Consider the following 12,985-nt stretch of genomic DNA (forward strand, 5'->3'; position numbering starts at 1 on the left):
AACTAACAGTTTAAGCTTTGTAGTTTATGTTTTAACGCTATCATTAGTACTACCTTCTGTTCAAATTATTAATAACCAAATAATTATACTTCTGAAAAGTATTAGTAGCCGATCGGTACGAAATTTTAGGTGGGTGATGGGTTATGAGGATGAACCCAAAATATAAAATTTTAATTTAAAGTATTTAATAATTACCGAAATATTAATAAAAAAATTTTAATACCAGACGCAGTGACATTGGCCTTAGTATCTATAGTGTGCCCCACTTAAAATTGATCCGCTTATTTTTAAATTGTATTACATTTTACTTTCTGTGGCCGAAAAATGTTAAGTTACATATATTTTGACTTTACCGTAATTTTGAAAAAGATAATACTATAGTATTTAGGACAGCGCAAACGGGGATGTATAGTATACTATTAAGAAGTTTATGAATAATGGAATTTATTGAGGGAAGACGTGATTATTGCAAACTTCCTAATCCTGAAATATAGATAAATTTATCGTATACTATATATGTAAACTACGAACAAACACACATTCCAACATCCATCCAGTGACAACCACATACAGGATATCCCAAATAAGCTGACTGGTTTTAAGTGAGACATCCTATTGATACTGAGGCAGATATCGCCATGCGTCATCAGTTACACAACTGTCTCATTAAGTGAGACTAAGTCTCACATGATTAGTAACATCTGTATAGAAAAATTTTAGTGTATAATACCGAAAGTTTTTCATTAATATCTTGGAAACTATCAAATATCTGAAGCCAAAATTTTATGTTTTAGGCCTATCCTCTACCTAACCTGCCGCCTCCTCATTCCTAAAATTTTGTGACGATCACACGCTTTTGTGACTGGTGCTCTTCGGAAGAATACCCCTGACTTGATTCATAGAAACGGTTTAAAATATCCGTTTAAATTATCAACTCGCCAATTTCACCAAATACGAAAGTTTATATTATTTTGATTAATGTCAATTCATTTTTCTTTATAGTTTTTAATTTTCGTATATACTTTGATAATTTCGGGATAACTAGTATCTTCAGAATCATTATCAGAAGGATACATCCATTTTCATCATTCTTATCAAATGTTTAAGAAAAAAAGTCGAATCATTTGTAAAATTAATTCCGTCATTTTCTAAATTATCGTTACACATACTTATCGTGATATAGGTTTGATTTTGTACCTCCTTAAAAAGTATTTATTGTGAAGTTTTTAGTATTTATAGTAAAGGAAAATAAATATATTTAGTAAAATAATGGGAATAGTAATATATTATTTGAATTAATGTATAAGTTGTTTCTTTTGTAATTCTTACAGAAGAATCTAATGACAAGTAAAAAATTTTTTCGAGACCTTTTTTGTTACATCCTCATAAATTATGACACTAGATAAAGAAGTGATATGTGTCAAATTTCAGCGTAATTGGATAAGGGGGAATTGTGCCGCATTTAATTTGAAATTTTGAAATTTTAATGATTTCGTGGTAATTTTGGATATATTTGTCTATTTATAATAATAACATGCATGTACAATTTCCAATGTAATACTCAGAATCATTGAATTTTACCGTTAAACTTGATGCATTTTACAATACAGCGTTTGAATCAGAGTACCGCAAGAACTGTAGTACTTCTTAGATTAAAAAAACGAGTTCTTTATTACGTATTGTTTTTTTAGCAAAGTACACAATTGTATACAATATAAAATATAAAAAAAATATAGTAAAGTATAAAATATAATTCTCAATTCAATATAAACCAAATACGTAATACATATTTTATTAAACTAGATTTGTAGTTTAATAATATCTTCTAATGTCTGCAAAATATATTGACTATTTGCTTTGTCTTTAGGCAATAAGTTGTTGTCTTTGACTATTAATTTTATGCCACGCTCAGCAGTAGCATTTACTATTTTCAAATTTGTTATAATTTCTACTCCTGCTATGTATGACGGTTTATTTTTTCAAATTAACGGATCTTTGTCTAACAGTATCGTACATATATCAGAGCTATTAAATAGTGCTTTACTATTTACTGAAATTAAGTTTATTATTTAAACATTCGTCAAATCATTAATGGTTATAATCATTAGTTTTTTATTACAAGAAAGGAAAATACTGCATTTTTTGACGTTAAACAGCATAAATGGTCGCTAAATTTCTGATGTTCTATTTATATTTTTGTCAATATTTTTATATATCTAAAGTTTTTTTTAAATTCGAAATTTTAGCGTTATGCCACTTCACAAATCGGAGCATATTTGAATACATAAATTAACTATGAAGACACATATGTCCTTAATTTCTAATATTTGTGCATGTATTTAAAATATATTGCCCACGAAATATAATAAATATATTTTTAATATATAAATGGTTTTAGTCATTCGTCTATGTAGTCTGGTGAAGAACTCCAGATACACAAAAAATATATCCTCCAAGTTCCACCAAGAAAAATTATTATCAATTTCAGTAATTCTTTGTAAGCACTTCTTGAATGTTTTTTTTTCATACCATTTAAAGAAAAGTCTACTATTAATTTTTTAATTAAAAAGAAAGCTTTTTGTGATCATAATAATTTTCAACCGGAAAAACTTGTTGAATAGAAGTCTATGATTAGGCCGCTGAAAGAAAATTTTTAAATGTGTCCTCTCTATTAACTTAACAATTAAGTGTCCTTTTTCAATTCTCATTTACGAGAAAACGAAAAGACGTTAGTTGGCTCGTACTGTGTATTAGATACAAAATGCTTCTAATGACTAAGAAGATACTCTTTCAACGGTCCAGGTGTAGGTTTGATGAAGACTAGCAGTTGTTTGATGCACAATTGTATATCTTCCATTATCTTTCCAATAGATAACAGATGCACAATAGTGTTGTAAAAAGAAATCCCATCTGCTTTGGGCGTTAGTTTCTGCATTTCTGACAAAGTCGTGAATCGTGAATTATATAAAAATCACTGCTTTATATAAAAAGTTTAATGGTAAAATTCTAAGTATAATGTCGAAGTTGTGTGACATGCATACATGTGATTATTACATATATAAGAAATTATATTTTTTAAAAAATTATTGACCAGTAATTTTAAAATGAGAGAACAATATATCCAAAGTTACTGTAAAATTGTTAAAATTTCAAAATTGTAACTCAAATGTGGCATAGGTCCTCCTTGTTCAATCATGTTGGAATTTGGAATCTACTCTATCACGTATGTCTACTTTGTTGTACGATTGATTTTGTTATCTCGCCATAATTTTGTGCCGATATTATATACTTAAGGGAAAGCATACGAGCAGCAACTTTTTAAAATTTTTCTTCACTTCCGAAGAATAATTCGGAATTCGGTATAAAATTAAGTGCGCTATTTAGTAACTGTGATTTTATCTCTCAATTCAGCCTCTTAATTTTCAAATCGCTTTATTCATTATCAGGGGTTTTAATTTTAGTGCGTTCTTGGGATTTTTTCAACTCATCACGACCTTATAATATAGTGTCTTTTCATAATTGAAACGACTACAGTAAATGGGATTGGATGCTCCTGTATTTATTCAGGTTTCTTGTACTGTAAAGTTAAAGATACGAGTTTTATATATTGGGGGCAATTCTGAATCAGAGATTTTGAATGTATAAATGAAGAGAAGAACGCTTTAAGGTTATTATTGAGCTTAGCTTTTGGATCTCGTTCCATTCTACTTCTGTTAAGATTAGACATCTTTCAAAATTTCTTCTGAAAAAATTGTTAGGTTTCAAAGGTCTTTCTAACATTTGAAATGTCAAATTCTACCACTTTGAAACATATGTTTGTAGTTTTTTCAAATGCAAATATTATAAAGAGTATCATAGAAAATAATATTACATTATAATATAGATAAACTAATTATTAATAGTTTTTACTTAAATGTTGGTGTTCTTAATGTTTTAATAACTTGACAGGCAGGGTAACTTAAATCATGTTTATTTTCTGTCAAATAATCCTTAACAGGTAATTGTAATGCATGGGCCGAAATATTGGACCGATATGATATTATGATGCAGCGTGAGGGTGAGTCCATTGTAGATTTGACATTCAGCTCCTCCGGTGACGTTCACATGGCGTCTGATTGGCACATAATAATACGGAGGTATTGTCGGAACACGGCACCACGTGCCGTCGAGACTGTGGCGCCTTGACAAGAACGTCACAGTAAATGTTTAGATTGTCCGGGTTAGAGAGAGAGTTGGTAGCTCCTTGGGTCGACCCATGCCTTGGGTCGTACGTTGATCCACTCGTCGAACAGAGTACTAGTGTACTACAGGTTGGGTGGGATCGCGGATCTGAGATCCGTGTATGTTCGGGCTCGTCACTGGTACATCTACGTGCGTCACTGAGTCAGTTGCAACGATAACGCACGTGCCAATGCGGACGTGCCTCGAACAGGATCTAAAGATCAGTAAGAGCGCCCGTAAAGGTTGATACTGAACAAATTCCATCACTTGGCAGAGCCAACGGACACGAACACCTAGTCCACCGAGCTGGGAGGCATCGAGGAAGAGCTTTTTTTTTGACACAGGGAAATCTAAAAAACACCTCCAACCTCTTAAAGCGGAATTTCCGCATCAAACAATACAGGATATGAGGTCTATCCACTAGAACCACCACGGTGACCATCCTAACACGAAGTCGGGGAGGGGAAGACAGAGGGTACAGCATGTCAGCACAGTTTCCTGGTGCTCCTCTCTTCTTGTGCGATGCAGAATCTAGAGTTGTCCATGAGTTCGTGCGTGGTTTGATGTGTTTGTTGCGAGGAGGGCGTTTGTTTGACGACATTACGCGTTCGCAGGAAACCGCGGCCGTTCAGGACAAAGTGCTCACCCGTCCAGGCGGAGCACACATCCCGCGAGCGATGTGATGCTGTCGACGAAGGTACATAGGCGAAAGTGGTCAGTTTGTACAAATCTTACCGAGGGGTTCAGAAAACTCTGCAGATCACGATCAACCGGGTCAAGGTTTAAAGTCTATAAAGTCTCTTTCAGACTCTCGAAGAGAATCCAAGGGGCGGGGGGTGCACATTCAAAGTGGTGTTGAAAAAACTCCGTCCATCGGCACCTGCGATCATCAAAGGTCTTGATCCCCGGCTGCTAAGAGACGTGGTCAACGTCCTCTTCTCCACAGTGGAGAAGAACGAACCATGACTTCCAGTAGAGCCGAACATCTAGTCCACTGAACTAAGAATCAGTGTAGAGAAGCTGGCCGCAGTCAGCAGAAAAACACTGCCTCGGACTTGAATAGTGTGCTCGACCGAATTTGGATCTTGGTCCAGAGTGTTCTCTGTGACAATCTCCGGGAGATTTTCGACCCCTGCCTAGAGACTGGGCAATTTTCCTTAATTTGGAAGGTAGCTTGAATGGTCATCCTTCGTAAGGAAGGCAGGCCCCTGAACTCTCCGTCCGCGTATCGGCCCATTTGTCTTCTCAACGACTCGGGTTAGCTGTTGGAGAGAGTGCTAGCTATCTAGGCACGTATCATCGAGCACCTGCCGCGAAGTGAGCTCAATCTGACCGAAAGCTAGTTCGTGTTCCAAGAGAGACAATCGACGATGGACGCAATTTGGCACGTCTGGTCATATTGCAGCAGTGGCAGCAGCGGTTGGCCAAAACCACATAGAGCCATTCGAGACTCTTCAGTCGCCTCTATTTGAGTGGCTGGGTAGAGACTTTGGTTCGCTTACTTACCCCACGGTACAGGTGTCGTCTGGCCACGGTTACTTCGGATGGTACCTGCGTCGTATAGGGAAGAAGGTAACATCGCGTTGCTGACACTGTCCCGTGGACGAGGACACGGTATAGTACACACTCGAAGTGTGCTTCGTCTGCGTGGATGAACACCGTGTTCTGGTCGATGTGATTGGGGGACCTCTCGCTGCCGAACGTGGTACGGGGCCGTCAAACGAACGTCCCCCTCCCAATAAGCACACACCACTGCCCGCGCGGGCAGGCGCGGACTCCGCACTACACGAGGAGTGATGGGGGCACCAGAAGATCATACTACATGCTATATCCGGTGCCCTTTCCTCTCCAACCCCGACTCAAGAGTGGAAGTGTTCTTTAGAGGCGACGATACAAAAAAAAGGCACAGCACACCTCGAGCGTGTGCTGCACCGTGTCTTCGTTTGCGGGACAATGCCAGCAACGCGACAATGCCAGAAACGCGACAATGCCAGCAACGCGACGTCACCTCTTTCCTTAATATACGCACTATACTTCTCAATAATAGTTATTGTTTACATGTTTTAACCTACGCATCAAGATTTCTTCTATCAGATGTTTTAATGTTTATTAGACATTTAGTCGTGCAATATATATTCTCTTTACGATTTTATTTTTGTGATTGCAAGTAATATGTACACATTTTCCGAATCATTATAAAGTTTGGGAATCATCGATTTGACGAATTCTTACAGAAAAGGAATGTTCGAACATTTATTATAATTGCCATAACAAATAATAAAAATCTTTGAATGATTATATCTTTACAATAAAGAATTTTTTAACACAAGTTTATATGAACGTTTTTCATCTACTTGACCTATGTCGACCCATCTACGACCTATACGTAGAATAAGTTTAGTATTGACTTTTTTGGACATTTTGTATATATACATTATTCATAGTGGAAGAATTAACTTCGTATTATTTTTAGATTTAAATACATATACTAATTAATGTTTATATATATAAGACTATATCTTTATTCTTTGTGTTACTTTTTTTCTCATGACAAAACTGATTAAATGAAATTGTAAAGGCAAGTGATAGTATACAATTAAAAACAAATTTGAATTTACAATCAATCTTATAAATAAACAATCTTTAATAATTGCTAACAACAATTATGAGTCATTAAATTCCTTCTGGATTTGTTCCAAAGACTTGCCCTTAGTTTCAGGAACTAAAAAGTATACAAAGAAAATACCAATAACGCAAATTCCAGAAAATAACCAAAATGCACCACTGGTTTCAATTGCCATTTTCAGATTGATATAAAATTTTGTTATAATGAAAACCATTAACCAATTCAAGAGACTGGCACTACTTGCAGCTATGCCTTTCACTTCTGGTGCAAAAATTTCACCCAACATTAACCATGGGATAGGTCCAAAACCAAAAGAAAACATGATCGCATATACGCATATAGAGATTAAAGGTAACCATTTAATTGAATTGGTATCATGTCCATTTTCAAAAAGGTAGAAATAAACTGCAACTGCAAAAGATGCTAAGAACAGAAATGTTATAGATACTAACAGTAATATTTTTCTACCTAAACGGTCTACAATTAGGGTGCTCATAAAAACAGCTAATAGTTGCATTACACCTTGAATAATAGTGGAGTAACCGGGTTCTAAACCAGTGTTAGCTTGATAAAAAATATCACTAGCATAAAATGTAATAACATTTACACCACAAAATTGTTGGAAAAACATAAGTCCTAAAGCAACTACAAAACTTTTTAAGATTGCTTTGGATTTAAGTAAAGTTAGGAAAGAAATTTCTTTTTTTTTAGTTTCCTCCAATGCCTTTCGTTGATTTTGTAATTCATTGTCTATATTATATTGAACACCACGTAGCTTAATTAAACTTTCTCTGGCTGACATTTCATTACCCTTCATTAAATAATAGACTGGTGTTTCTGGCATAAACATAAAAACTACAAAGAAGATAAGTGGCGTAATAGCAGATATAATAGACACTACGCGTATATTTACAAAAGTTCCACAAGTATACGTTATTAGAATGCCTACAGCAAGAAGTAATTGATAATAAGTCCCAAGACTTCCACGAATGTCATCTGTAGCTATCTCTGCTGTGTACATTGGTGCAAGTACACAAAAGGCTCCAAGACTTAGACCAATGATAAATCTACCAATACCAAACATAAGAACAGAGTTAGCAAAAATGATGATTAGCCAACCTATGGTAAAGGGTATCACCATCAAGAGCATCGTATACTTTCTTCCTATCATATCAGTCAGAAATCCAATAGGAATACTTATCGTTACTGCCCCAAGTGCAGTTACTGATCCAATCCATGAAAATTCATGGGGAGTTATTTCAATCCCATATAGAGATTCTAGGTATTTTCCATCAGGACCAGCTGAAGAAGTCCATGCTAATACCATGCCAGATGCCAATGCTCCAAGAGTTGCAGATAAACTAGCAATATATTGGAGTAACTTCTTAGCTGGAACAGTTTGATCCACAGTATTGGAAACTAAAGTTTGTTGTGAAACTTCCAAATTATTTCCGTTCATCTTGTTAAAATTATTCCGTTAAAAGCCTAAAAGTAATTAGATTAATCACATTTAATAATAATTGTTACTCGTTCAGAGAAAATAATTGTCATAAAGTAATTCAGTTCTATGTGAAATAATTTACATAATTCTAAAGATTTCATTATTTAAAAAGAAACACTTCCAACATGTCGAAATAAACAAATTTGATAGTTATTGGGAACACGATCCACAGCTCCAATTTCAATGATCTTAAAATATGTTATCAGAGTCAACAAACTACACACAATAATGAAACGTAGTTTCCCTATACGTATAACTATCAGACGATATTATTTTCCGAGATATTCGCAAAAAGCTGCTGCAAACATTATACGAACTGCTATTTCTACAGAGTGTTAGTAAAAATGTGGAACCCTTTTTTTGTTTGACGATTCTGTTAATATCATGCAATTATGTTTAGGATGGGTTGGTTTCTATTTCATTCTACGTAGTATTTGTAATAATAATATATACAACTAATTTTTATTTCATTGTCTAACGTCGATTGCTTGTGGCTTGAAGCAAATACGACACCATGTTTGGTACACTTAATTACCGTGTCATGTTTATTACAGATTGTATAAATAAAAAAATATAGATACATGCACACACATTTCAAATTGTGCGCGCGCACGTGTAAAATCAACGCTTTGTAACATATAACATTTTTATTAACATACTTTATAAACAACGGTTTGTATTTATAAGCAGAGTTCAATATAATGTTTGCGATAGTTTTTTGCGAATAGGTAGTTGGAAATTAAGGCTGACCGAAGGAAATATGTATAGAGAAAAGCTGTTACAAATAATATTCCTGATAAGATATATTAAGGTCATTGAAATCGTAGCTATGGACCACGTTTTCCAATAATTACTAAAAATTTCATTTATTTCTTCCTATTTCATTTTAAAAGTATCATTAAAATTCAAACTGGATTTATATTTAAACTAAGTTAGTAAACATATTTAATACTTATTCTTTATTGAATGCATAATAATAAAATGTCACAGATTATTCAATAAATGTGTTAGTACTCAAATATCGATAACTCAGTAATAGTGGATTATTTAACAATAATATACTATAGTTGTATTTTATAACGTTTATTACGTACCACGTTGATTGAGTGGAAAGTTGACGAAGTATTTTAACCGGCGAGACAAATTTTGTCGTGTTGTAAGTCCGATAGTGTGTTGAAAAATACAATATTTGCGGACACAATGTAATCATTATCTTGACAAGATAATCTTATCAGGGATATGACTAAATATAGATTAAATTTGATTTAATCAGCATAGTTTATATATTATCAAATTTTAAGATTTTTTATTTTTGAACTATAATCTAATGTTTTACATGTTTATATGCATATGGTAGTTTAAATTCTACTCAAAAAGTAATATAGAGGCAGATATTAAACATAATGAAAATAGAATATGTAGGAATTATTACCAATTATTATGGAATAAAAGCAAATACAGTTTTAAGATATACGCATATTTAATGAAATAGTAGAAATGAAAGAACAACAAAACATACAAACTACGAGGGCGGTTCGATAAGTACTTAGCCTACAAAAGAAAAACAAAAATTTTGGAAAAGTGGCGATTTATTTCTCTATATAGTCTCCTTTCAGCTCGATACACTTGACCCAGTGATGCTCCAACTTCTTTAACCCGTCTGAAAAAAACGTTTTCCAGAGGTCTGCAAAGTAGGCCTCCGTGGCGCCGATAACTTCCTCATTCGACTCAAATTTCTGCTCGGCGAGTGACTTTTTCAAGTTTGAAAACAAAAAGAAGTCATACAGTGGATAGGGCAGCAGTTCGTAGCCTAATTCGACCAATTTGGCCGTGGCGACGGCGGAGGTGTGAGCCGGTGCGTTGTCATGGTGGAAGAGCACTTTTTTCTTCGCCAAGTGGGGCCGTTTTTCCTGCAATTCGGCGTCGAATCGGCCCAATAAACCGGCATAGTAGAGCCCTGTGACCGTTTTGCCCTTGTCCAGGTAGTCGATGTAGATCACACCTTTTGAATTCCAAAAAACGGTGGCCATCAGCTTTCCGGCCGATAGGACAGACTTTGCCTTCTTCGGAGCACGTTCGCCGGGTGAAGTCCACTGTTTCGACTGTTCCTTGGTCTCTGGTGTGTACCAGTGGATCCATGTTTCATCGACGGTCACGAAACGACGCAGAAATTCCTTCGGATTGCGCCTAAACATTATCAAACACTGTTCCGAAGTGGTCTCACGGTTGTGCATGTTGTCCGGAGTAAGCAAACGCGGCACCCATCGCGCCGATAGATTTCTCATGCCCAATATTTCATGCAGGATATGACCCACGCGGTCTTTTCAGATGCCTACTGTCTCAGCTATCTCGCGCACCTTCAATCGGCGGTTTGCCAATACGAGATCGTGAACTTTTTTCACGTTATCCTCCGTGGTAGCCGTTTTCGGGCCACCTGGACGTGGCTCATCAAAAACCAGCGTGCGACCACGTTAAAACTCGTTAAACCAATTTTTGACGGTCGACATCGAAGGAGAAGTGTCACCGTAGACAGCATCCAAGCGCTCTTTGATTTCGCTGCGCGATTTCCCTTCTAAAAACAAGAATCGAATCACCGACAGTAATTGCTCTCTTCCCATTTTTCTAAAATACGCGGACACACCCGCTTCCACACGCGGTCAAAACAAAACTACGAGTCCGATTCGGCTGAAATTTTGACAGTAGCTGTCTACAAGAAGCTTACTACAAGGTAGTAACCTTGTAAGGTAGACAGTAGCTTACTGCAAGGTAGTAAATTTTTTTTGCGGTCGTCGTGACCATCGGGTGGTGAAGCTAAGTAATTATCGGACCGCCCTCTTATAACTACTCTACGACTACGCTCGACGCTGGCTACGCAACTCTTTTCTTACGTGACACGACATGCTTCGCCTAATTTCCAATAACTGATTTCAAGCGCGCTTCTCTCGCACCCTATATTCTTACACGTATTTATTCCTTTTCATTCTAGTCCTTAACCTTTCTCACTTCTTGCATCTGGTCACATTCACCCAAAATTTCTTAGTCTAGCCCCATCTCAATTGCTCGTCTTTCGCGCCTCACTTCGGACACCCCGTCGTTCAGTTCAAACGCTCTTCTTTTACGTCTCGAAAACAAATTCGCTCGTCTATTTCGAACATTTGACATTTTCTCCGGACCAAAAGCATTTCCTTTCGTTTCCACGCATTACCACATTCGGCCGTCCTGCACTATGTCAGTGTTACGGAAAACCCGCTTGACCCATCGTCTAAACTTATTATCTATTGACTTATCGTCGTCTGACTTATCGGTCCGCACTTCGGAATAGTCAGGATCGGGGACTGTTTGAAGGGAGAAGTGAGAGACGGAAAAATCTGACGATATCTCTACAAAATGATTACGACATGGGCCTGATGTCCACTTTCTGTCACTCGAAAGGAGATAGAAGTCGGAATGCTTCTAGTGGAATGAATTGCAGCAAGGGCAGAAATCCTCGGGCAGTGCCTGCTCTAGTCCTATCGTTGCTTGGAAACGGGACACGTTCGGCAGAGTTGCACGTCCATGAATCACCATCGAATCAGTGCATAGCAGCTCTAAAATGTCCGTTATATGCGAGCCTTGAGAGACCCTTAACGTACAAAATGAGGGGACACAAATGTACGCTACTGTGCTTACGACAAAACCCGCAGAGGTGGTGGTGGCGGCGTCGTCTGCTACGAAGTTGGAAGGTCCAAAAACCGCCGTTCCCGCCAGAGAAGAAACGCCAGTAGGAGGCGGGAAAACCATAAATAAGTAATGGTCCCTTACCTCCTCCTCCAAGCCAACCCTAAAGGGAAATCTTCCAAAGATTCCACCAACACCTTGAGATGGGGTTGAGGGATATGTGCATCTGCATCCGGATACGGAGCCTACCTACTAAAATCCCTACAGTGAATATAGTCTCACGATCTCAGGGAAATACCAGAAACTGTATACAGCATAACATCTGGGTAACCGCTCTCCTTTTGGGAGGAGCTAACTCTTTCCGGAAAACCGCGAACTTGCCGTCGACCAAACGGTCCACTTGGGCGAACAAATGCCTTTTATTTGAGGTGAAGCTCGGTACACCTTCACCCAGTAGCTCCGACCCCACACCCACCTCTTTGCCAGTGCCGATTGCTGCGCCTCCTTTCGCAGACAGAAAGGGGGAGAGGCATCCGTGTGTGGAATACCTCCGCTTCTATCCTCAGTCGTCTGCCATCTCCTCGCGGAGGTCCGCTACTTAATCTTGGAGCTGGGAATTGAATTTTCCCAGCTATCTACTTTTGTGAGTGGCTGTGACTCGACAACCCAACTCCAGAGCCTCAAGACGCACACCCGCTACGGCATCTCTTAGGGCCCTGATTCCAGGGGTCTCAAGGTGCCTCGACACCTACGCTACCCTTTCAACAGTCCTCAGGGAAAAAACAATTTACTCGAAGACCTCCTCAATCTCCTCGTCTCTGAAGCCCATCACCTCCAACAGCGGGGAAGCCACACAGTCAGGAGCATCCGCCTCCATCTTATGAAGCTCAGTTCGTCACCATCTCGTGCCCATACTTCTCATGGACGCCAAGTTCTTCTACTCCACTCTCTTTCCTCCATACTTTTTAAAAAAGGACTTT

The 12,985-nt window shown here is 37.5% G+C and overlaps 1 pseudogene; it reads right to left on the bottom strand.

Annotated features, from left to right (window-relative positions):
• Positions 1-6,884: 6,884 nt before the first annotated feature.
• Positions 6,885-8,306, bottom strand: LOC143151226 (facilitated trehalose transporter Tret1 pseudogene; annotated as a pseudogene).
• Positions 8,307-12,985: the final 4,679 nt, after the last annotated feature.

Source organism: Ptiloglossa arizonensis, chromosome 9, assembly GCF_051014685.1.
Source record: "Ptiloglossa arizonensis isolate GNS036 chromosome 9, iyPtiAriz1_principal, whole genome shotgun sequence".
NCBI lineage: Eukaryota > Metazoa > Arthropoda > Insecta > Hymenoptera > Colletidae > Ptiloglossa > Ptiloglossa arizonensis.